The following is a 26,091-nucleotide window of genomic DNA, read 5'->3' as shown; positions in this document are numbered from 1 at the left end:
ATTTTACTCTTATAACGTGAACTTTTGTACGTATCCTGACTGGTCCATTATCAATGGTATGGTTTGCATATGTTATTTTTGTAAACTATATCTTTCTGAGAGAGGGCTGATATAATTATATTTTGAAAATGATGTGGAAAACAAAAATTACTCTGAATGTAGGGTGGCATGGTGGTGCAAAGGTAGAGCTGCTGCCTTACAGCATCAGAGACCCAGGTGCTACCTATACGGAGTTTATACGTTCTCACTGTGACCTGCGTGGGTTTTCTCCGAGATCTCCGATGCCCTCCAGAGGCATGCAAGTTTGTAGGCAAATTGGCCTAAATTTGTAGGTAAATTTGTAAATTGTCCATAGTGTGTGTAGAATAGCGTTAGTGTGCTGGGATTGCTGGTCAGCGCAGGCTCGACGGACCAAAAGGCCTCTTTCCGCACTGTATCTCTAAAATAAACTAAACTACTGTTTAAAATTGTATTGAACTTAATTTATTCCCAGTTTGTGGTCTGTTGAATTTTATTAATGTTATTTCTCTATAACTTGCAGTAAGTTGTGATCACCCATGTTGAAAAAAACATGGTAGAATACATTTATATAGTTCACATTTTTTTTCTATAATCACGATTAACACAGGCATGTTAGATAAAAATGCAAGTATGTAAGTGTGTCAATTATTACAAGTATTATGTACTTAGGTTTATACATCAACATTTCCAGTGGGTGTGATATATTTTAAAACATTCCAATCAGCATTCAGTTTATTTGAGAACATATTTAACTTGTGTAGAAGGACAAAGAAGATTAGCATTTATGTAACTCTATTCCATGATCTCAACACCCCAAAGGGCCTTAGAGCCAATTACATATTTTTGAAGTCTGGTCATTGTTGTAATGTACAAATGATGGCAGGTAAATTGCTAACAGCAAGTTTTCACAAATTTGCTTTACTAATAGGATAGTGAAGCTCACCACAAAATGTTTCTACATAAATAGTTTGAGAGAGAAAGAGCCAATAAGGAGGAATGTAGAGTCGTTAATAGCAGATGCTGGCAATACAGAAATGAAGGCTTATTAAATGAATACTTTGTAAGCTTGTTCAAAGTGGAATAAGAAAACAATACTAAGAAAATTACGAGTAAGGAATGAGAAAGAACTTAGTGGTTAATTTAAGAATTAAGTTTATAATGGGGCACAAAATGGGACTAAAAGTAAAGAATCTCCAAGTTCTGATCATTTCCATGCCAAAGAATTATCATAGGGTGAGAAAATCAAAGTTATTTTAAGAATATATATTCAAATATTAACTAGAACTAGTAGTGTGAGAAAGTGCAAAGATTATTATATTATTCAAGAAAGGATGAAATAAAAATAAGTGGCTCCTGCTCTGACAATATTATAGAAATGATGGGGAGAGGAATGAATAAGAATGAGCCTGTATCTGAAGAGCTGGCCACAGAAATATAGCACAGACACAGGTCATTCACCTTATTTGATGATAGACACAAAATGCTGGAGTAACTCAGCGGGGCAGGCAGCATTTCTATATAGAAGGAATGGGTGATGTTTCGGGTCGAGACCCTTCTTCAGGCTGAAGTAGGGGAGATACAGGTATTAGAGGTCGATATTCATACCGCTGGTAAGGCATCTTGCCTAATATTGACTTCTCTAACTTCAAGCAACCTTGGCCTTCCCTCTCTCTCCATCACTCCCCCCTTCCCAGTTATCCGATTAGTCTGATTGTCCTCGTATACATTTTTATCTCAGCTTCCTTTGTTGTTAACAAAGCAAACAGAGCTAACTAACTAGCTAACAATGATCTATTCTACATTTTCCTTAATCTGCATCTCCATTGTCGCATCTTCATACCTTACACTTCCTTATTTCTCTATCTCTCCCTCCCCTGACTTCAGTCTGAAGAAGGGTCTCAACCCAAAATGTAACCCATTCCTTCTATCCAGAAATGCTACCTGTTGCTCCAGCATTTTGTGTCTATCATCAGTTTAAACCAGCATCTGCAGTTCCTTCCTACAACCTTATTTGACGATACTGATGTTTAGACTTAATCTTATCCATTCATCATAGCCTTCTATTTACCTTCTGTTATATCTTATCTAGATTAATTTTTAATACTGTGATACTGTTCATCTCAACTACTTCGTATGCATGTTGCACATTGTCCCAGTCTCCAAATAAAACACTTCCCTTGAATTCCTTCTTCAATTTATTGGCAATAGTTATTGACTATAACCCCTCATCTGGAATATCCCACCCAAGTAGCAATATCTTTTCAAACCTATAAAATCTGTTCATAAATTCAATGAACTCAATCAAAGCACTTTTTTTCCAGAATATCCACGAGTATAGTCATTTGTTTTGAAAAGGTCTTTGTCACTGAATAAGGATGAGTTTCTGGGACGAGTCTGAATGCATTCCCATAAAACATTTGATAAGGTTCCACAAAAGAGAAAATTATCAAAAAACATAGAAACATAGAAACATAGAAAATAGGTGCAGGAGTAGGCCATTCGGCCCTTCGAGCCTGCACCACCATTCAATATGATCATGGCTGATCATCCAACTCAGTATCCTGTACCTGCCTTCTCTCCATACCCCCTGATCCCATTAGCCACAAGGGCCACATCTAACTCCCTCTTAAATATAGCCAATGAAATGGCCTCAAAACACGATAGTGAGTGAAAAGCATTATCTTTAAAATGATTAGTTGATTATTGCCACTGTTTCACTGAGATGCTCAGTGAATCTAATCAGATGGCATTGGCATAAAGCTTCCTTAATGGTTAAAACTTTCCTCAAAGCTTTCCTCAAAAGCTTCCTTAAGATCTTCCTCATGAAGGGCTTCAAAGATTATGGGGAGAAGGGTTTGAGAGGGAAAAATAGATCAGCCGTGATTGAATGGCAGGGTAGACTTGATGGGCTGAATGGCCTAATTCTGCTCTTATGGTCTTCAGGTCTTATGGTCTTACCCGACATCAAATTCCTACTGTGTTGGAATTAGAGAAAATAATGAATGTGAAAATATCTTCAAATTAGATTTATTGAATCCTGTTATAGAAGCAAGACATTTTGTTTTCTTGTCCTATTAAGTGTAATATTTGCACCACATTGTTTGTCGTTATGGGCTGCCATTCAGATTTTCTTCTCATAATTTTTCCAGTGGAAAGTCCATGGGTGCTTTGTGCAATTGATAATTGACAGCAAAATACAAAAAAAAATGTGAATAAAGTGCAGTCCAGCAAGAATGAATGTTACACTCTTAAATAAGTCATATTGTGCCATTAAAAACATTCAGAATGGATAAGTACCAACAGTGCAGATGATGGGGAATATTGTAACCAAATACACATCCAGCATAATTCACTTTAAAAAGCAGCACTTTGTGTCTTTTTTTTTAAAGCATAATTTTGTTGGAAATCTTCCAACATGATGGGACTGCAATTAACATAATCTTTCAAGATCCTTTGACACAGGTGAATGAATGGAATATTGTGTTGCATTTCCATTATTTGATAAATATGAGAGAAATCTGAAAGCTGCCTGAAGGGATTAACTCAGTTTGATGGTGGTCTCGCCAATATTGTAAATAAATGCCTTGAAATATGCAGTGAAAGAAACAGAGCATCTGCAAGCGCCAAGGATCTGAGCCTCAGCTCATCTGGAACAGCTTATCTAAATGAGCTAAGCATTGTTTGCTGGAAGCCATCGGAGAGTTGAAGCTCTGCCTTGTGCTGATTCCACCTTGCAGATGACACAGTGGGAAAGTGCACACACATCATCTACTTAAATGAAATACAGATACTTCTTTATTAGTGCTTTCTCAAAAGGGAACATGTGAAAAATAACATTTATATTTTCATCTGGTGCAACTTGTGTGGTAAGAGTTCTTGATTGTGCAGAAGGACTTTACTTTCCTTACCCCCATAATGGTCATGCAAGTGAATCATTGAGTCTCAATGTGCTTGGAAGTTTTCAGTTTCCTTTTAACTCGTTGTGTTTGTTAAATAAACATTCTGCAATCAGTAATGGAATTAATAAAGAAAGTTTGATGAGCAGCATGGATAAAATTAAACTTTATTCAGCATATCTATGTGAACTTTGGGAAGTTCAATGTTCTGTACTTAAGTGCTCTGATACAAGTCGTGTCAATTCTTATAAAGGAACAGAAAATGCTGGAGATATCAGCAGGTCAGGATGCATCCGTGGGAAAAGAAACAGTTAATTTATCAGGTTAAAGATTCATCAGAAACAAAAGCTGTAAAACAAAAACAGGTGTAGTCTGAAGTGATGACTATTTCCCAAATTTTCTGTTATTATTTTAAATTTACAGTATCTGCAGTATGTCTGTTTTTGTTTCTCATACAAACTCTTTCAGGAACGGCCATGTAACCATGGCATATGTGGCAGGGCAAAACTTTGGCAGACTAGAACTATTTTTATTGAAGCAAAAATTGTAGATGATGGAAATCTAAAACAAAGGTAGAAAATCGCAGAAATACTCCAGAGTCAGGCAGTAAATGAACCATTGATTGTTTTTCTCTCCACGGAGAGATCAGGGACTGAGTTCCCTGAATGTTTTGTCGCAGTTAGAGAGAGTGGTGAAGATGACTTTTGAAGCACTGTCATTCATCAGTCAGAGAACTGAGAATAGAAGTTAGGACATATCCTGGCCAGTGGTGCTTTATGTGTGGAGCTTGCACATTGTCCCTTTGACATGTAGGTTTCCTCTGGGTGCTCTAGTTTCCTCCTACACCCCGAAGACATGCACGTTAGTCAGTCAAATGACCATTGTAAATTGGTTCCAGCGTGCATGTGAATGATAGAATCCGGGGGAAAATGTTGGGAATGTGACAATAGGATAGTGAATAATTACTGGAAGTAAATTCTTGATTGTCAGTTCAGACTCAATGGGGAGAAGGAATTAAGCTGGTAAAGAGTGCAGATAAGATTTAATGATGTTACCAGGACCTGGTGGCTTGAGCTATAGGGAGAGGTTGGATAGGTTAGGACTTTATTCCTTGGAGTGCAGGAGGCGAAGGGGTGATCTTATAGCGGTGTACAGAGTCTTTTAGCCAAGGTAGGGAATCAAAAACAATAGGGCAAGGTCGCTTTAAGCCGTACGGCCTCGCGGGGCCGGATTTCGATCGTTGGAGCCGTAAGTTGTGCGGAGCTGGTCCCGACATCAAGAGTCAAGACAAGAGTCAATTTAATTGTCATTTGGACCCCTAGAGGTCCAAACGAAATGCCGTTTCTGCAGCCATACATTACACACAAATAGACCCAGACACAACATAATTACAATTTTACATAAACATCCATCACATAGCTGTGATGGAAGGCCAAAAAAAACTTATCTCTCCACTGCACTCCCCCCCCCCCCGATGTCAGAGTCAAAGTCAAAGCCCCCGGCTGGCGATGGCGATTGTCCCGCGGCCATTGAAGCCACGCCGGGTGGTGCGAGGTCGCACACCGGGTCTTGTTGTTGGAGCCCCCGGTGTGCGCTCGTAAAGTCACCGTAGCCGCGCGGGGCAGTGTGCTAAGCCCCGCTCCAGGAGCTCTTCGACCCCGCAACCGGGCGGGAGAATTCTCCATTGCAGGAGCCCCGAAAAGCGGTCTCTCTCCAGGGATCCGCGGGCTCCTGGCGCCGCTGTCCGCAGACCCGCAGCAGCAGCCCCCGACTCAGCAGCGGCATCGGCAGCAGCAGCAGCAGCAGCGTTCCTCCACCGCTCTCGGTCTCGGCCAGCTCCGCGACGGCAACGGTGAGTTGGCACCTGAGTCCCCGCTTCTTCCTGTTGGAGGCCGCTCCTCGTTGCGGCCTCAACGACAACGGAACCGACGAGGAAAAAAGGTCGGGTCTCCAGTGCAGGGAGAGATTTAAAAAGTTCCCCCCCCCCCCCCCACCCCCACCCCCACCCCCCCACAACACACCCCAACAAAAAATAACAAAAACTACATTAAAACACAGACAGAAAATAATAAAAACGCGGACAGACTGCAGAGGCCGCTGCTGGCCAGAGCCGCGCCGCCTACCTATAGGTGCTCCGAAAAACTGGCCATCGCGCGGGGCTCCGAAAAACTGACCATGTTAAAAAATTCCGCGCGGCAATGGCCTGCTGGCCTGCAACTGCCTCAAAGCCGTACACAGCGTCTTGATGCCGTACGTCACGCGCAAACTACCCGCGGACTTTGCTCGAACTTAACGTCACTCACTCGACCTCCGCGCGGCCCCCGCTTCCGGTTTGGTCGCGCTCGCCGCATGCAGGCGCATGCTGGTGGGACTGCCCTGTACGGGGATCACTCGACCCTCGCGCGGCCCCCGCTTCCGGGTTGGTCTCGCTTGCCGCATGCAGGTCGCATGCTCGTGGGACAGGCCCTTAAGGGTGTGTTTCCTGGTTGTATGACTCTATGACTCCACAAGGCTTTTTAAGAGTTTTTATAGTTTAGTTTAGTTTATTATTGTCACGTGTACCAAAGTAGAGTGAAAACCTTTATGTGCAAGCTATCCAGTCAAAGAAAAGACTAGGCGTGAATACAATTAAGCCATCCACAATACACAGATAGCGGATAAAGGATACAACATTTAGTACAAGGTGCAAAGATATAACATTGAGGCAAAGACATAAAATATGTGATGCTCAGTTGCATTGCAAATAACTCAAAATAAAATAGAAAGGTATTGAAATATGTTAAAATTGTAGTAAATAATTTAAACATTAAGAAGGTAAAGTAATAAGGTAAATAAGCAAACTTATATTTTCCCTCTAATTTCCAGATTGATGCTTGCTCTGCTCTGATGCGAGTCTGCCTGGTGTACGTTTGCTTCGGTGAATTCTACAAGATAACCCTGGGGAAACCTAGCACAGCAGGCTTTACGACTGCTGGGTTCACTGCAGGTCCTGTCTCAAATAAGTATCTTTCTGCAGTTTAGTTTTGGATCCCATGTGTGAGACACAGTGACAAGCAGATGTCCGTACAATCTTGCTCCAGTGGACAGAATAGTGCCTCTCAAAATCCAGCATTTAAAAAATAATAGCATAATTGCTCATCGGCGAGCATGATGGAGGTTGGAGGTTATGAACTCTGCCCTCTGTCTTTCCCTTACTTTGAACTTTATTTTCTCCCTGAATGATTTCTATCTTAAAAAGTATGTATAAGATCCTAATATACACATATGAAAACTCTTCAACCCAAAACTGATCTGTGGAGGGTAGAGGTTTTGAAACTGAAAGTGCAAAGTTAACAAACTGAGATGTTGATGGTATTTCTGAACCATTTTTCCCTGGAACCACTCAACTATTCCTATAAACTCAGATACTGGCTTCCATGCACCTGCATTAATGGCAGTATAAGTACTGCAAGAGAACATTGCACGTAGCATATGAACAGTTATTCAATGTTACCATTGTCATTTGAACTGGTAATCTGCTTAGGACGCAAAGTGCTAGAGAAACTCAGCAGGTCATGTCTCCAGAAGGGTTTCGACCTTAAATGTCACCCAGCCATGTTCTCCAGAGATGTTGCCTGACCTACTGAGTTACTCCATTGCATCGCGACCTTTTGCTTAACTGCTTTCAGAAAGAGAAAATCGACACAGCTAGTTAAATAATTGAATAAAGCATGATTACAAAGTACAGATGTAATGGAGAAGAGCTCTTCCTTAAGTTAAAAGCAACATTTATTCAAGGAAACAACAGGAACAATAAATATTTGAGGTCATCCAGAGATTAGATGAGATTATCTTTTGTCCCAGTTTAGTGGCCATTCGCTGATCTAAATCAATGTAAACTGAGGTGAAAAGATAGCCAACACTAATATAGTTGACCAATAAATTGAACCAAGACATTTCTGTGAAATCCATTTTTTGTTTCAGAAATGGCTTCATTTTGTTTTAACAGCTCAGAAACTGGTAACTACTATCTACACGCTCCGATAAAATATCCATGTTGTTCATTCTTGCGGTGAACCACAGTTGTTATAGTGCAAGGAAAGGGAACATCTGCGTGCTTGATTGATTGCACCGCTTCTGCAGCAAAGCTATAAGATGTCTATGAAACACCACACAGCTTTTGAAGCTCCCCATTGTAGCTGTCAGCTCGATTACAAACAAGGGTTGTTTGTAGAGCCACATTAATTGGGCTCAAAGGTCTTCATGACAGTGCATTAGATCAGGGCAAACTGAAGCCAGAGAGGTTCTACACTGATGAAGCGATGAACAATGTCTAGTGAATCAGCCACTGTCAGTGAGTGATGTGCACGTTTACACAATTGAAGGCGGCACAGTGGTGCAGAGGTGGAACTGCTGCCTCACAGCACCAGAGACCCGGGTTCAATCCTGACCATGGCTGCTGTCTGTGCGGAGTTTGTACATTCTCTCTTGACCACTTGGGTATTCTCCGGGAGCTCCAGTTTCCCCCCACATTCCAAAGACATGCAGGTTTGTACGTTAATTGGCTTCTGTAAATTGCCCCTAGGATGCAAAGAGTGGGATAACATGGAACTAGTGCATGGGCAATTGATGGTCGGCGTGGACTCGTTGGGTGGAAGTGTCTGTTTCCACGCTGTATCGCTAAACTAAAACACACCACAATGAAAAGTAATTTCTGCTTGAGGAACAATATATTTTCCCATCTGTAACAAGTGATCATTTTTTTACATAATTTTCATGACCCTTCATGACCCTTCATTGCTGTTCATCACCCATAACCTGTGCTTGATTTGAAATCTTGTCCTTGTTTTCTTTAGAATTGCAGGGTCGGATTTAGCGGCAAATGTTTAGCTGTTCAACTAAAACTTTCCACAAACACTGCTAATTTAATGCTGATTGGTTCAAGACCGCCAGTAATGCAACTGCATTCACCGACAACCACGATGAGTTTTCCCAAAACCATTTTTGAGAGACTCTTAAGCGAAAAGAAATAAGGAAATATTTGTTCTAAAATCTTAATTCCATTCAGTCAATGAACCAGCAGTTCCCCAGCTCACGTTGATTATTCCTTGCATTGATATGCTATTCTCCAATGCTGTTGCTCTGATTTGTCTACAGCTCATCACCTTGATCGACCCTCTCTGTCTTTTCTTACTTTGGGCTCAGGATAACTTGTTTCCACTGCAGAGAAGATGTGGACCATGCCTGTGCATAATTTCATTTAATGTGACATGGCTGATGCATACCAGCGACAAGATGGTTTTCATAAAACACAATCTTGGCCCACTTGCAAGGAAGTCCAAGACAATTAGAAACCAGGGTCTCCTGCATAGACTCGCACACATACATGGACACACACAGCCTTCTTCACACACTAAGCACACACAGATGAACTCTATCTGCACACATGGATTGGCACAAGTATAAACTCACTTTCGCAACGCTCTCGCTCATTCTACTTTTTCCAATCCTTAATTCCCACTCTCTCCCCTGAGTTCATACTTCCTCCTCCCACCACTGCACCCTACCCCCTCCCATTCCCACCTGGGATCATGTTTATGGGGCTTCACAGTTTATCACGGTCCTGCCAAGTGTTTATGGGATTTTAAAGTGTAACAGGACACTGCCAATTGTGTGTGTGGTTTCACTGTATACCTAAACTCTGCCAGGTCCATAAGAGGTACCACAGTGTATATGAATACGATCAGCTGTTTATGCATAGTATGAAGGCAGATATGATAGTGGCATTTGAGGCTTTTGGATAGGCACATGGATATGTGGGAAATGGAGGGATATGCATCACATAGAGGCAGAGATTAATTTAACTTTGCATCATGTATGGTACTGACAGAATGGGTAGAAAGGCCTATCCCTATGTTCTGTGTTCTCTGAAACTGAGGGGTATGTTTGCTGATTTTCAACGTATCAGAATAATGCCAAGTGTGCATGGGGCTTCACAGATTAGCAGGATTTTTCCAGGAGTGCATTGTATTTTACTCTTTGTGTGAATTCTGTGAGGTAGCTATGGGATTTCATAATGTAACAGAATGCTGCTAGACTTTTAACTTTAAACTTTAGAGAGACAGCACGGAAACAGGCCCTTCGGCCCACCGAATCCACGCTGGCCAGCAATCACCCCATCCACTAACACTATCCTACACACGAAGGACAAGTTACAATTTTTTTAAATTAACCGACAAACCTACACATTTTTGGAGTGTGGGAGAAAACTGGATCACCCAGAGAAAACCCACATGGTCACAGGGAGAACGTACAAACTCTGTGCAGACAGCACCCATAGTAAGGATGGAACCTGGGTCTCTGGCGTTGTAAGGCAACAACCCTACCACTGCACCATGGTGCCGCCCGTTTGCCGTGTATGTGCAGAGTGCATGTGTACTGCATTCCGCAGAGTACTCCACAATGTGCCTGGACCATTTCCTTCAAACTAAAGAGCAGACCAAAGGTTGGGTATCCTTGGTGAGCAACTCAACTCCTGACGCACCAAAACATGTTCATCTTCCACAAGGCATGAATCAGTAATGTGGTGGAACCAGTATCCACTTCCCTGGATGAAACCCTACCCTGACAGTATCCTGCTAAGCATATGTAAGATTTTGCCATATGCTGGATTTCTGCCAAGTGTGTGTGCACTTTTATCCTCCTTAACATTCCCGTCAGTTACAGATAATATCTGTGGTGTAAACTGTGTACAGGGTTTCACCCTTTATCATTGGTTCAATGGTACTTTAACATGTATCCAAGTACAGTCTTAGTCATAGAATCATAGAGTCATGCAGCGTGGAAACTGGGCCTTCGGCCCAACTTGCCAACATCGATCAACATGTCCAATCTACACTAGTCCCAATAGACCACACTGAGTCAGTACACAAGAGTCACCACGTTTCAGTGCCATCTTGTACCATTCAAGTCCAAAGTTTTTAAACAATGTTAGATTCTCAAAGTTGGCCATCAAGGCCTGTTGTCTTGGCGGCAACACTGGGCTGGAGATTCAAGGGTCGATTGTAGTTGCAGAGCTGTGATGTGCTGATGTTCTCGCCATTGTTCCGCCACTCTACGCCACGGCAGGTCATGTCCGTTCCACGTGCTCAGCCACTTAGAGTGGCGCCCGATCCAATAGATCCCCAGGCTGCTTCAGGGTTTCCAGCGGGCCACTCCGCCGACTCGGCCACTCTGACATCTTCCCGACATTGGCCCGTGAACCTCTGACGGTGATCGCTTAGCCTCCGTGCACTGGGGTGCCTCCTGCAGCAGAACACCTCCGAGGATGCGAGATGTAAGCCCCCAGCCTGAATGAATGAATACTTTATAACTACAGTGAAATGTCACAGTGGGATTCTTTGTTTTGCATACCCCACAAAGAGTCGCCATGTATAAGTCACTGACAAAGTTACAAAGTGTTTAATCCCAATGGTTCCTCTTTGTTTTCGGCAGCCCCCCCCCGCCCAGGCTGGGTCCCCTTTCATTCTCGGCAGTCCCCCTACACTGGGTCTCTCTTCGTTCTCTAGGCAGCACGTCATTGACCTGAATTAAGCCTGCTCACCGCCTTCATTGTATGTGTGTAAGGGACTTGACATTTTATCAAAAAATTGCCAAGTATATGTAGATTTTCACATCATCATCATCAGGATTGTTTAGCAGTGATATATGGAGTATCACCGTGTTGGGTTGTTGCTATGGTTACGTGGGGTTTTACGATCCTGCAAACTGTGAATGTGGTTTCAAGGTACATTGGGATCCAATAAGGCTTGTGAAGGGGTTCTGGTGAGAGGGGACCCTTCCAAGTCTGTATGGGATTTCATTGGTCATCAGCATTTTGCCTAGTGTGATTATGTGTTCACAGGGTGTGAGGATCATGCCTTGAACTATATGGGGTTGCACAGTGTGTCATGGTCCTGCTAGGTCATTGGGGGGAGGGGGGACTCACAGTGTGTCAGCATCCTGCCAAGTGTGTGAGTGGTTGCAGTGTCTATCAGCATGCTGTCAGGTGGGTCCTGGTGCTTCACTCTTTTTGAAGCTCCTGTCAAGTGTGAATGGGATTTGACAGGATATCAGAACCCTCCCAAGTGTGTAAAGCATTTCACGGTCTATCAGGATCCTGCCAGGTGTATGTGAGACATTACATTAAAACCTGCAAAATAGAAGTAGGAGCATATTGCTGGCCTCTCACATCCACGGCGCTTTTCGATGAAATCTTGACTGATCTTTTATGCCGGATCCATTTGCCTGAACTACGCCATATCTAAATTCCTGATATCTAAAACTAGGCCAATCTCGACATTGAATGAGCCTCCAGAGACCTCTTAGGTAGAGCATACATTTCTATTATCCTCGCAGCTCCTTGTTTAGAGATTGTGAACCCTGGTTCTAGACACACAGGCAGTGGAGTCATCTTGGATACCAATATCTTCCAATCTTTCAACATTTAAAAAATACACTGTTTTTTAAAACTTTTTCAGCCAATTTGGCCTTGTTTCCATGTCATGTATTCGCCCATTCACTTAGCTCCCCACACCTCATGTCGCTCTGCAACCTCCTCCACCTGGTCCATATCCCTACAGACCTTTCCTATCCATGTACAAATGTCTTTTAAATCTTGTCATTGTACCCGCCTCTACCACTTCCTTTGGCAATCTGCAAAATGTACCACCCTCTGTATGAAAATACCTTTTGAATCTTTCCCATCTCACCTTAAAGTTACACTCTCTAGTTTTAGACTCCCCCATGCCTATCAGGGGAATTATAGACCAGTTAACCTTACATCGGTAGTGGGGAAGATGCTGGAGTCAATTATTAAAGATGTTATAGCCGCACATTTGGAAAGCAGTGATGAGTCAGCATGGATTTATGAAGGGGAAATCATGCTTGACTGATCTTCTGTAATTTTTTGAGGATGTAACAAGTAGAATGGATAAGGGAGAGCTAATGGATGTGGTGTGTCTGGACTTTCAAAAAGACTTTGACAAGGTCCCACACAAGAGATTAGTGTGCAAAATTAGAGCACATGGTATTGGGGGTAGTATTGACATGGATAGAGAACTGGATGGCAGGCAGGAAGCAAAGAGCAGGAATTAACAGGTCCTTTTCAGAATGACAGGCATTGACTAGTGGGACCCTAGTTGTTTACAATATATATTAACGATTTAGATGTAACATCTTCAAGTTTGCGGATGACACAAAGCTGGGTGGCAGTGTGAGCTGCGAGGAGGATGCTTTGAGGCTGCAGGGTGACTTGGATAGGCTGGGTGAGTAGGCAGAAGCATGGCAGATGCAGTATAATGTGGAAAAATGTAAGGTTATCCACTTTGGTTGCAAGAACAGGAAGGCAGATTATTATCTGAATGGTGTCAGATTAGAAGAAGGGGAGGTGCAACGAGACCTAGGTGTGCTTGTCCATCAATCACTGAAAGAAAGCATGCAGGTACAACAGGCAGTGAAGAAAGCTAATGGCATGTTGGTCTTCATTGCGAGAGGATTTGAGTTTAGGAGCACAAGGTCCTCCTACAGTTGTACCTGATCCTGGTGAGATCGCACCTGGAGTATTTTGTGCACGTTTGGTCTAATTTAAGTAAGGACATTATTGCTATTGAGGGAGTGCAAGATAGGTTCACCAAGTTAATTCCCAGGATGGCGGGACTGACATATGATGAAAGAATGGATCAACTGGGCTTGTATTCACTGGAATTTAGAAGGCTGAGAGGGGCTCTTATGGAAATATATACAATTCTTAGGGGATGGACAAGGTAAATGCAGGAAAAATGAGCCCGATGTTGGGGGAGTCCAGAACCAGGGGTCGCAGTTTAAGAATAAGGGGTAGGCCATTTAGGACTGAGATGAGAAAAATCTTTTTCACCCAGAGAATTGTGAATCTGTGGAATTCTCTGCCTTAGTAGACAGTAGAGGGCAATTCACTGGATGGTTTCAAGAGAGAATTAGATTTAGCTCTTAGGGCTAAGGGAATCAAGGGATATGGGGAAAAAGCCAGAATGGGGTACTGATTTTGGATGATCAGCCATGATCATATTGAATGGCAGTGCTGGCTCTAAGGGCCAAATGGCCTATTCCTGCACCTATTTTCTATGTTTCTATGTTTCTATCAATCTCCTGCCTCCATTTATTACCCTATATGCATCCTCTCACATCTTGGCATTAATATTCCCTTTATGCTCCTATCACTTATCTGGTATCACCAGTCTAATACTCAGGGAATTTTACAGTGGCCAGTTTACCTAACTGCCTACACATCATTGGGATTGAAGGAGAAAACATGGCGCTCAGAGGAACCTATGCAGACTCATGGAGAACATGTGATGTCCACACAGACAGCATCAGAGGTCAGGATCAAACTAGTATCTGGAGCTGCGGGACAACTGCACTGCATGCCGTGCCACTGCACCAACCATCTCTGCAGAGAGGTTGCCTGAATATTGCTAGCATGATTTTATGCATATTTCCATCATTTTCAGCTTACCATTTTTAATGTTACTCCTTTCAGATGGGTCCACTGAAAAATTGTCACGAATGGGGAAATCTGACATGTTTTCCCTCTCAACCATATTGAGGTCAAGGGTGGAACGGTACTCACGTGAGGGCGATCCGGTCCGGGGGCTGGGACGGTGCTTCGGTGGCTGGGACGACGTTCTGGCGGCGGTGTCCAGAGTCCTGGGTTCAGCCGCGGGCCGTGTGCTGGACTGGAGGTGCGGCGGCTTCGACCACCCCGGGCCGCAGTGTTTGAACCGGCCCGTTCGCGGGGTTCGGTGAGCTGCGGGACTGTTTGTACCATCGCCCGGTGGGGAATCGCCTCAGCGCAGAGGGAGAAGAGGAGGGAAGAGACTGCAGCCCTAAGATTTTTGCCTCCACCACAGTGAGGAGGTGTTTGGAGGACTCACTGTGGTGGATGTTAATTTGTGTTTATTGTTGTTTATTATTGTATCATTGTATGTATGACTGCAGGCACGAAATTTCGTTCAGACCGTAAGGTCTGAATGACAATAAAGGAAATTCAATTCAATTCAGGTCAACAACTGTGTGACTCCATCTAATGCCCTGGATGAAATCTGTTATCTTAACACAGGCTGGTCAGCCTGATTTGATAACACATCTGCAAAGCTCAACCTAAAACAAATCGGGACGTTTTTTTTAAACAGTAAGATTTACTGCATTCATTTTGATATGTAACATTTTGCTAGTCTCATTTCAATGAATTTCAAAGAGGTTCTTCAAGGCTTATTTTAACTGTAACTTAAAGATTTTTATTCACACAGGAGTGCTGGCAAAGATGCGTGTTGGGGATTTAGGTTTGTTTTGATCTCCTTATTAAGCCATTTTGGTCCCAGGCTTGATGTTTCTCAAAGGGATACATTTCCTCTCCACATCCCTTAAAGCCATTTTTTTAGTGCTTCACTTTTCTTCTATTGTTTATTTTCTACTTCTACTTCCCACTTAATCTTCCCTGGAGCTTTCCTCATAACTCAAAATTTACTCTCCTGAATTCCACACCTACATGGTATTATTTTTGGCCTCACCCTGGATAAGTACCAAATCTAACTATACTAATGATCGCTCAAATGCCAAACGCTTGCTGGCTTCCAGAATGCTGGTCAGTTCTTAGGGATTACCAAGCAATAAGTCTATTATAGTGTCAGGCTCTGGAGTAATTTCACCAAGGTGACAGAACTTCATAGAACACATTGAGCACCATTACCCTCAGTTGTTGTTCATGGCACCTACTGTACTATCGATAAGGGATACAAGCTTGCCAGCGCTGCCTGGGATTTGGATCGCAGCCCACCGCACTCAAACGGACTATGTATGCAGCAGAGGAGGTATGCTGATTTATACCAGGAAGATGTGAAGCATGAAAGCTTTTGTTGGCAAAGTCCTGCCTTCTTGTCTCTCGAGATTGTAATCGAGGGCAAGGTAGTGATGATTCTGGCAGTTTCCCAACCTGCGCGATGTAGCAAAGTGAATTTAATTGAAATGAGATCACCATATCAGTCAGATATTAAAGGCCCAGGATCTAGCACATGTTGTTTTGATGTGCTTCCCCTGAGGACTGTCGATAGTTGCCCTAAACTGACTGTCAGCTCTGTTTTATGTTGATGCATCACAGGTCTCAAACTTGTCATTTTCCATCGATTCAAATAAAAAGCAGAGTTCCCTGCAAAGGATGTAAATAGATAAAACAATGTAATTACAGAAAGCATTGCGATGCACTGTTTTCTTTTCATCTCTCCACATAGTGCTTAGTCTTGGATCTGGGCGAAATTCCCATATTTCAGGGAGATTAGTGCCCCAGCCCCACTTTGTGCTTTCTGTCAGTCTGAACAGCTGCACCTGGCAATTTTAACATTGTTTCAGATGGGAGACCTGGAAATCAGAAATAAGCAGCTAACTTTTATCACAGGTCTGATGGTCTACATCCCAGGGTGCTCAAAGAGGTGGCTCTAGAAATCGTGGACGCATTGGTGATCATTTTCCAATGTTTGCTAGATTCTGCATCAGTTCCTGTGAATTGGAGGGTAGCCAATGTTGTCTCACTTTTCAAGAAATGAGGGAGAGAGAAAGCAGGGGGTTAGCCTGACATCGGTGGTGGGGAAGATGCTGGAGTCAATTATCAAAGATGTAATAGCGGCACATTTGGATAGCAGAAACAGGATCGGTCCAGGTCAGCATGGATTTATGAAAGGGAAATCTTGCTTGACAAATCTTCTGAAATATTTTGAGAATGGATATAGTGTACCTGAACTCTCAGAAAGCCTTCGATAAGGTCCCATACAGGCTATTAATGGGCAAAATTAGAGCACATGGTATTGGGGGTAAGATAATGACATGGATAGGAAATTGGTTGACAGACAGGAAACAGAGTAGGGTTTAATGGGTCCCTTTCAGAATGGCAGGCAGTGACTAGTGGGGTGCCGCAAGGTTCTGTGCTAGGACCACAGCTATTTACAATATACATTAATGATTTAGATGAAGGAATGAAAAGTAACATTAGCAAATTTGTAGAGGACACAAACCTGGGTGGCAGTGTGAACTGTGAAGAGGATGCTATGAGGATGCAAGGGCAGATGCAGTATAATGTAGATAAATGTGAGGTTATCCACTTTGGAGGCAAGAACTGGAAGGCAGATTATTATCTGAATGATGTCACGTTAGGAAAAGGGAAAGTACAACGAGACTTGGGTGTCCTGGTACATCAGTCACTGAAAGTAAGCATGCAGGTACAGCAGGCAGTGAAGAAAGCTAATGGCATGTTGGCCTTTATTGCGAGAGTATTTGAGTATAGGCGCAAAGAAGTCCTTCTGCAGTTGTACAGGGCCCTGGTGAGACCACACCTGGAGTATTGTGTCCAGTTTTGGTCTCCTAATTTGAGGAAGACATTCTTGCTATTGTGGGAGTGCAGCATTGGTTCACGAGGCTAATTCCCGGGATGGAGGAACTGTCCTATGATGAAAGAATGGAGCGACTGGGATTTAGAAGGATGAGAGGGTATCTTATAGAAACATATAAAATTATTAAGGAATTGTACACACTAGATGCAGGAAACATGTTCCCGATGTTGGGGGAGTCCAGAACCAGGGGCCAATATTTAAGAATAAGGGGTGGGCCATTTCGAACTGAGACGAGGAAAAACGTTTTCACTGAGAGAGTTGTGAATTTGTGGAATTCTCTGCCTCAGATGGCAGTGAAGGCCGATTCATTGGATGCATTCAAAAGAGAGTTAGATACAGCTCTTAAGGCTAGCAGAATCAAGGGGTATGGGGAGAAGTCAGGAAAGGGGTACTGATTGTGGATAATCAGCCATGATCACATTGAATGGCGGTGCTGGCTCGATGTTCCGAATGGCCTACTCCTGCAGCTATTATCTATGTATCTATATATCTCCTGTATGTCTTTTCACAAGTATACAGTCATTGTTTAGCCACTGTGGATTTTGCAAAACTAGGATTGTTTCCTACACTGAAGATAGGCACAAAATGCTGAAGTAACTCAACGGGACAGTCAGCATCTCGGGTTAAAAGGAATGGGTGATGTTTCGGGTCGAGACTGAGACAGGGGAGAGGGATACACAGAGAAATGGAAGGGAAAGGTGTGAAAACGAGATATCAAATGGGATGAGATCAAGGAACATGTAGAATAGATCATTGTTAACTAGGAGAAAGTGACAACGAGGCATACAAAGATAAACATTTAATTGGGTGTTTCCTACACTGTTGATCAGTGAAGGTTGAACTCAGGAAGGCAAGTCAATTGTCTTAATTATTGTCCCATGCTCAATGTAATTGAAATATTAGTAATACCCACTTATTTTTTTCAGAATTTTATGCTTTGATAATAAACATATTAAAATGAATATAATAATATTCACTGCATTTTCTCAAATTAATACAGTGTTTACTGCACACACTGCACGCAGCAGAAAAAGCTGCCTCGGAAAATGTAATTTGTTGAACAGTTAAAAGATGTTCTTTTATCACAAACCATGGTCAATTTTGCAATATTTAACATTTAAAAGTTCAATCCTGTGTATTATCGTTGGCTTGTACATGCATTGAATAGAATTGTGATTGATGCTTTAACTTGGACTCAAATTAATATTAGTATTGGATTGAGTTGTGCAGCAAAGCTGGGTAGCTATAATCTGACAAAAATTCTGCTAGAAAAAATAATGACGAGTAGCTTTAATATGTAAAACAAAATCAAAGGTTAACATTTAATTTTATTGGGAAAGTAACACCCTTCAAACACTATCTTCTTAATGAAAAAAAATGAAATGAAATGATTCAATTTATTGTCATTGTCAGTGTACAGTACAGAGACAACGAAATGCATTTTTAGCATCTCCCTTGAAAGGGAGACACAGGGCGTCGCGGTGTGCCCGCGCCTGCCGCCGTAACATTCCATTACAGGCAAAGGTGGGTGAAGTGTCTTGCCCAAGGACACAACGACAGTATGCACTCCAAGCGGGATTTGAACCGGCTACCCTCCGGTCGCCAGCCGAACTCTTAGCCCATTGTGCTATCTGTCGTCCTGGGGAGTACATTTCTAAGTTCCCTCTGCATCTAAGCATTGTTTATGCTCTAACAGCATGGCTAAAGAAAACTAACGAGCTTCCAGTTAAAGGTCACTGGTTCTGCCAATCCCCTGGACGGCCAGCATAAGCCTCGTGGCTTAGTGTCCTTATGTGACAGAATGGAGAGAGAGGAAGCTTAATAGCTGGCTCTATTCCTTCAATGTGAACTCCAGTCATTTAGGACTAGTACCAGGAATAGGGCCAGACCGAAAACAATGTCCAGAAATCTTTTTCTGCCATATCTAAATATCTTCTATTTTTTGTCAGGGGATCTTGTTGGGTCCAACTTTTTTAGACATAATGAGTCCTGGTATAGAACAATGGGTCAAGGATAGACACAAAATGCTGAAGTTACTCAGCCGGTCAGGCCGCATCTCTGGAGGAAAGGAATTGATGACGTTTTGGGTTGAGACCCTTCCTCGGAAGGGAGGAAGTATTTTATGTTTTGCTCAAGATTCCAGCATCTGTGGTTCCTTTTGCCTCCATGTGTAAAAGATTCCCTGCTACAACGTCATCTTCATCTTCACCACGTGCCCATGTTGATTTTAAAGTGCTGCCTTTTGCAGACAGCTAGCACTTGCAAAGATGATGGCATATGTGTGAATATTTAGGATGGTCAATCACAGCACAGGGCTCAGATTGCCCTTTCCCTAGAAACGGAGCCCTGTTGAGGTGCTCCGCTTAATTCATTCCACCCTCAATTTTGCCCAGTATCTCCATTATGCTGCCTCTGTTTCCCCACTCACTCTGTTGTCTGCCTTCGCCACAGTACCCTGGGATAGCACAGCTGTTAGAGATGTTGCCTCACAGCACCAAAGACCCCGGGTTCTATCCTGACTTTGGGTGCAGTATGGAATAGGAAAGAATAAGAATATTTTATTGTTACATGTGACCAGGCACAGTGCGATTATTTGCTTGCATATGCAATGTATACAAATAGCAGCCACCTATGGCACTGACATGTGTAGAGTTTGCACGTTCTCCCTGTGATCCCACGGGTTTCCTCCAGGTGCTCCGGTTTCCTCCCACATCCCATTGACATGTGGGGTTTGCAGGATAATTGGCTGCTGTAATTTGACCCTAGCATATAAGGACAGGAGTGGATGAGAAAGTGGGATAACATGGAACTAGTGTAGTTTGGACATGCAGAGGAAACAGGCCCTTCAGCCCACCGAGTTCGTGCCGCCCAGCGATCCCCACGCACTTGCGCTATCCTACACATAATAGGGACAATTTAAACAAAGCCAATTAACTTACAAATCTGTACATCTTTGGAATGTGGGAGAAAACCGGTGTTCCTGGAAATAAACAAACGCTGGTCAAGGGGGGATTGTACAAACTCTGTACAGACAGCACCTATAGTTGGGATCGAACCAAGATCTCCAGTGCTGTGAAGCCAGCAAATCAATGGAAAGCATGGCCCTCTAATCAAACAAGAAAACACTGATTTTCCTGTCTTAAGTAGCACTGGATGTTCCCCAGTGCACAAGTCTGATGGCAGCTATGGGCTTGGGCAATGACTGCCATCCGTGAAGGCACAAATTAACATCCAGCACTGTTAAAGTGGAGAAAACCTTGACAATGAGCTCTTAAAGTGAAGGAAACTTCAATTTAGTGTTGTTTCTGTCTTTGGTTACAGCCAAAGAAACTGGCTTTAATGTTAGCACACCAAAATTGAATGACATTTGTTTTCTCAGTCTTTGCACTGAGGCCTCCAATGTTCAAATTTAAATGTCAACTCTTGCCACAGCTACTTTTCCAAATAAATCTGCAATTTGTAACAATAACAGTCCCAAGACCAAAACAGATTTTCATGTTTACAGAATTTTAAAACTATTATTGCCCATCTGTTAACAGCATGCAACATATATAACAGCTGGTGATAAGTGTAGTCTAAACCTACAATCACTTGACTAATTAAATGTTCAAATACTTAACATAGTTTATCCATTATGGAACTCTCTCTGATCAAAACCACCACAAGAAATGATTTCAAGTTGCCCTGTTTACACCATGCTTAGACAATCAATGCTAAAAGCCTTTGCTGGGATTGGGGTCGGTTTTTAAAGGTCTCTTTTTGGAAAACACAGAGGAGCTTTACACAACACAAAAATTCCCCTTCCCATTCTGACTTTTCTGTCCTTGCCCTCTGATATTGCCAGAGTGAGGCTACATGCCAACTGGAATCTTCCCACCCCGCCCCTTTCTGCTTTCTGCAGAGAACACTTTCCACAACTCCTCAGTTCGCTCATCCCTCTCCCTCCAAGCCACCACATTCTCTACAAAGATGCTGCTTGACCCACTGGCTTCCTCCAGGATATTGGGGTTTTTTTCTCAGGAGCTTTATTCCCTATTTCAGTACAAACATTAGTGGGTTTGGTTTAGGTGTCTCCCATGTGCATCAACCGCAAAGGGACTGTCCCACTTGGGCAACCTAATTGGCGAGTTTAGAAGAGTTTAGGAGAGTTTGAAACAATGTCATGTTGATGACCTCCTTCGACTATGTAGAAGACCTCCTTCGACCTCCTTTGACTATGTTGAAGACTTGCTTCGACTAGCTACGACTAGCCACGACTAACTTCGGTAAAATTGGACACCGAATAATGGAGAATGAAGACTAAGGATCAGCTAAGGAGCTGATCGTGGACTTTAGGAGGGCTCATCATCCGAGGACATGCACACCATTGAAGATAAATGGGGATACTGTGGATAGGGTGAGCTGCTTTAAATACCTGGGAGTCCACATCTCTGAGGATATGACATGGACATCACAAGCTGCAGCACTCGTGAGTAAGGCAAGGCAGCGCCTTTACCACCTCAGGCAATTGAGGAAATTCAGAGTGTCTCTGAGGATCCTCCAGTGCTTCTACTCAGCGGCTGTGGAAAGTATCTTGTCCGGAAATGATCACGATTTGGTTTGGGTCGAACGCACTATGGGAACACTGCAGAAAGTAGTGCGTTGGGCCGAACGCACTATGGGAACTACACTCGCCCCCTTGCAGGAACTATACATCAGAAGGTGCAACCCCAGAGCCAACAAGATCATGGGAGATCCCTTCCACCCCAGCAGCGGACTGTTCCAGCTGCTACGGTCAGGCAAACGCAGTGAGAACGGAGAGGATGAGAAGGAGTTTCCGTGCTGTGAGAACGGAGAGGATGAGAAGGAGTTTCTTCCCAGGGCCATAAGGACTGTAAGCTCCTATCTCTCCAGGGACTAACTTTACTGTACCATTTTACTGTTGTGTGGTGTATTTTTAAAATTGCTGTTTGTTTCCTTTTCTTCCCTCCCACAAATATGTAATTTGTGAATATGTGTTTCTGTTCCATTCTGTTTGTAGTTTGTTTGTTTTTTTGCACAATCCGCGAGCATGGCCACTTTTCATTTCACTGCCCATCTCGTATGTGCATGTGACGAATAAACTTGACGACTTGACGACAACCTCCTTCGATCTCCCTTCAACCTCCCTTCGACCTCCCTTCGACTATGATGAAGACTATCTACGACTACCTTCGACTACCTTCGACTACCCTCAATTACCTACGACTAACATGCCGATCTACTACGACCTATTGCAATTAAACCTACGAGTAAAAAAAGAGCCAATATTTTCCATAGCATTTTACTCGTGGGCATTTTTCAACATGTTGAAAAATAGGCCGTGACCTAGCTGAGGCCTCGAGTACACGGGGCCTACTCTCGAGCATGAAGGAGAGTTAAAAAGACCTCCTACGACCTCGTGTCAACCATGCTGCGAGTATGAGTTGAGGGCAAACTCGCCAGAACTTGCGGATTAGGTTGCCCAAGTGGGACAGCCCCTTAACTGGTTTAAAGTATAATTGTGTGGCAGCCTCCCTTATCAGGTAATCTGCACCTCCCAGGCACTTTCCCCTGCAACTGCAGGAGATGTAACACCTGCCCCCACACCTCTTCTCTCACTTCCATCCAGGGACCCCAGCATCCATTTCAGCTGTCAGAGATTCACATGCACCTCATCTATTTATTCAGTGCTCTCAATGTGGCCTCCTTTACATGGCGATACCAACTGTAGGCTAGGCAACCATTTCACAGAACACTAGCGTTCTGTCTGCCATGGCCTGCCTGAGTTCCTGTTTTCTTACCCTTTTGAGTCCTCTTTCCATTCTCATTTTGACCTCTCTGTCTTTGGCCTCCTCTGTTGCCATAGTGAACCACATGCAAATTGATGGAACAGCACCTCATATTCCACTTGGGTACTCTACAACCCAGTAATATGAACTTTGAATTCTCCAATTTCAAGTAATACTCGCACATCCACTCCACTCTTTCCCTTGCTCCCCTCACCAACACCCCAATCTACACACATTTCTCCCACTCTCTACCACCACCCTCGCAACCCTGCTCCTTTCTCCTCCCCTGCATGTTCATCTCCCTTCCAGTCCCATAATTCCCTATTGTCGCCCTCTTTTCCCCTCCTCTCTGTCCCATTCCACCCTTATCCCTCCCTCCAGATTTACATTTCATTTCTCCTCTTTCATTATCTGACGTTGTTTTGTTTCCTTTCCACCGATAGCGTTTGTCACCTACTCCATCTGGTTGCCATTCCTACCCACCTCCGCACCAGTATCTACCTATCACTTGCCAGGCTTTGCCCTGACTTTACCATTCTTTTCAAAGCTCACTCACCCCACTCAGTCTGAAAAAGGGTTCCCACCAGAAAATGGACTGACTTCTGTCTGTCCATTCATGCACAGATGCTGCCTGACCTGATGATTACCCCCAGGTTTTTTTTTTATCAAGAGCTTTATTCCTTGTTTCAGTATAAATGTCAGTGAATTTTGTTCAGGTATCTGCCATGTGCATCAATTGTAAATGTGTTAAAATGTCATTGTGTTACAGCCATCTTTGTTAAGTACCCTAGACAGACACAACATGCTGGAGTAACTCAGCAGGACAGGCAGCATCTATGGAGAGAAGGAATGGGTAACGTTTCAGGTCGAGATTCTTCTTCAGACAGTCAGGGGAGAGGGAAACTAGAGACATGGAAGGGTACAAAGAGCATGAAAAGGACAGATGATGATCAAGGAAATGAACAATGGTTCATTGTTAGCTTAGGGGAAGGTGACTATGAGGCATACAAACAGTAACTTTAATCACAAGGACAGTGAACCTAGTAGGAGAACTAGGGTGGGAGAGGGATGAAGAGAGAGGGAAAGCAAGGTTTAATTGGTTAGACAAATCAATATTCATACCACTGGGTTGTAAGCTGCCCAAGCAAAATATAAGGTGCTGTTCCTCCAATTTGCATTTGGCCTCACTCTGACAGTGGAGGACCTTCCACTGGATGCTGAGTTACTCCAGCATTTTGTGTCTAACTTCAGTATAAACCAGCATCTGCAGTTCCTGCCTACACTTTTGTCAAGTACCCTGCCTTCCTTCCCTCATGGAGGTATCACTGCTCACTGATCTGCAAACCAGCAAGTGGCTGTAAACATCCTCCTGCAAGTGCCTCTAGACACCTTCCTCCTGTCCACTGTTTGTGGAGAGGTTAAGTGAGTGCATTTAAATATAACCCCAAAGTTAAATTATCCTAGACCAATGGGCAAATTTTGTATTTGCTGCCCCAAATCACACTCAAGATTAAAATTGTCCTGAAGATTAATGTATTTCACAATTTTTAAATATGCTACTGAGAACTTGCTTGACATGCTTTAGCAGCTATGTGTTGCAACATCAACAGTCCTATTATTAATGCTAATGTGTTGCAATGAAGCAATAAAGTGGAATGTTTAATAATCAGAAAGCTACTGAAGGTGAAAAGGCAAAATTACTTCTGAAATATTTTATGACTCAGAAACATCTGGATAAAATCAACTGATATAATAACCTAACATAAATTTATTTTATGATAGCTTTCCATGGCTGTCAAAAGTTAAGCTTTGGCATTTATGTAATCTGTGAATTAGCATGTTTTGTATGAGTAAAGGGTATGTTTACACAATGCATTTATTCTCGGGAGATCGGTTGGTATGCATACTCCGTCACTTACAGTAGATTACACTCATAATCAGGTATTTTTGGATAGGCAAAGAAGTTGATTTTATAACTGCTGGTCCCCCTTCACAATGCGATCAGATTACAGAAGAATGGTCTCATCCCGAAACGTCAACCATTCCTTCTCCCCTGAGATGCTGCCTGGCCCGCTGAGTTACTCCAGCATTTTGTGTCTATCTTAGCTTTATTTTAATATCTCCCTTCTGATTAGGGAGATGTATGGAGCTGGGTACAACATTATTTGAAATGGGTCCAATCTATTGTTCAACCGGATGAGGTGCAAACTGAAGCTCAACTTGTAATTGTATCATAGTTAGAAAAGAAAATGATACAAAAAGCAAATATTACACAGCTTTTGGTGCTTAATTCTTACGCTAATTTTGATAAAGATGTTAATCTGCTTGTTCTTCAGATACAAACTGTTTGAGTTCACCAGCAGTTTCTTTTTATATTTTGGAAGGTATGTTTGCGTTATAATTGCCTTCTTCTCAATCATGAACGAAATAATTAAGGCTGCATGTGATCAGGACTGATGTCACTTTATTACCCTTTTTTTTTACAATGAAACAGACATTGTGAATTGCTTAGGGAAGGATTCATATTGTAGCAATGTTACAAAATTTTGAGATTTTAGAAATCAAGTCTGCAATTTATCCCATCAGATAAAGCATACAAAGAAGTTTAATTTGACACCTAATTCACTTTCATATCTTCAGTATTAAAAAAATTATGTCCATTTTCATACTCGGAAATTACCATCTTGTTCCCTATTGTTTTTCCATTGACAACACAAAAGCTGTGATCAAGGACAGTTCAAAGCCCATAACTTTCTTAAAAATTAAGAGAACTGAATGAAATTTACAGTTATTATACATTGAAGCATTCTGAAACAAATATGAAACAACCTTATTTGGATGACCTGAAATTAAAGCATATAATTAGTTAGTTATCCAATTGTAGCTAATTACAAAATTCAATTACTAGATCTCAACATCTATCCATTTCTTAAGAAAAGGTTAACACCTTTA

The sequence above is a fragment of the Leucoraja erinacea genome, chromosome 5 (genome assembly GCF_028641065.1).
Source record: "Leucoraja erinacea ecotype New England chromosome 5, Leri_hhj_1, whole genome shotgun sequence".
Classification (NCBI taxonomy): domain Eukaryota; kingdom Metazoa; phylum Chordata; class Chondrichthyes; order Rajiformes; family Rajidae; genus Leucoraja; species Leucoraja erinaceus.
Note: the sequence above shows the minus strand (reverse complement) of the source record.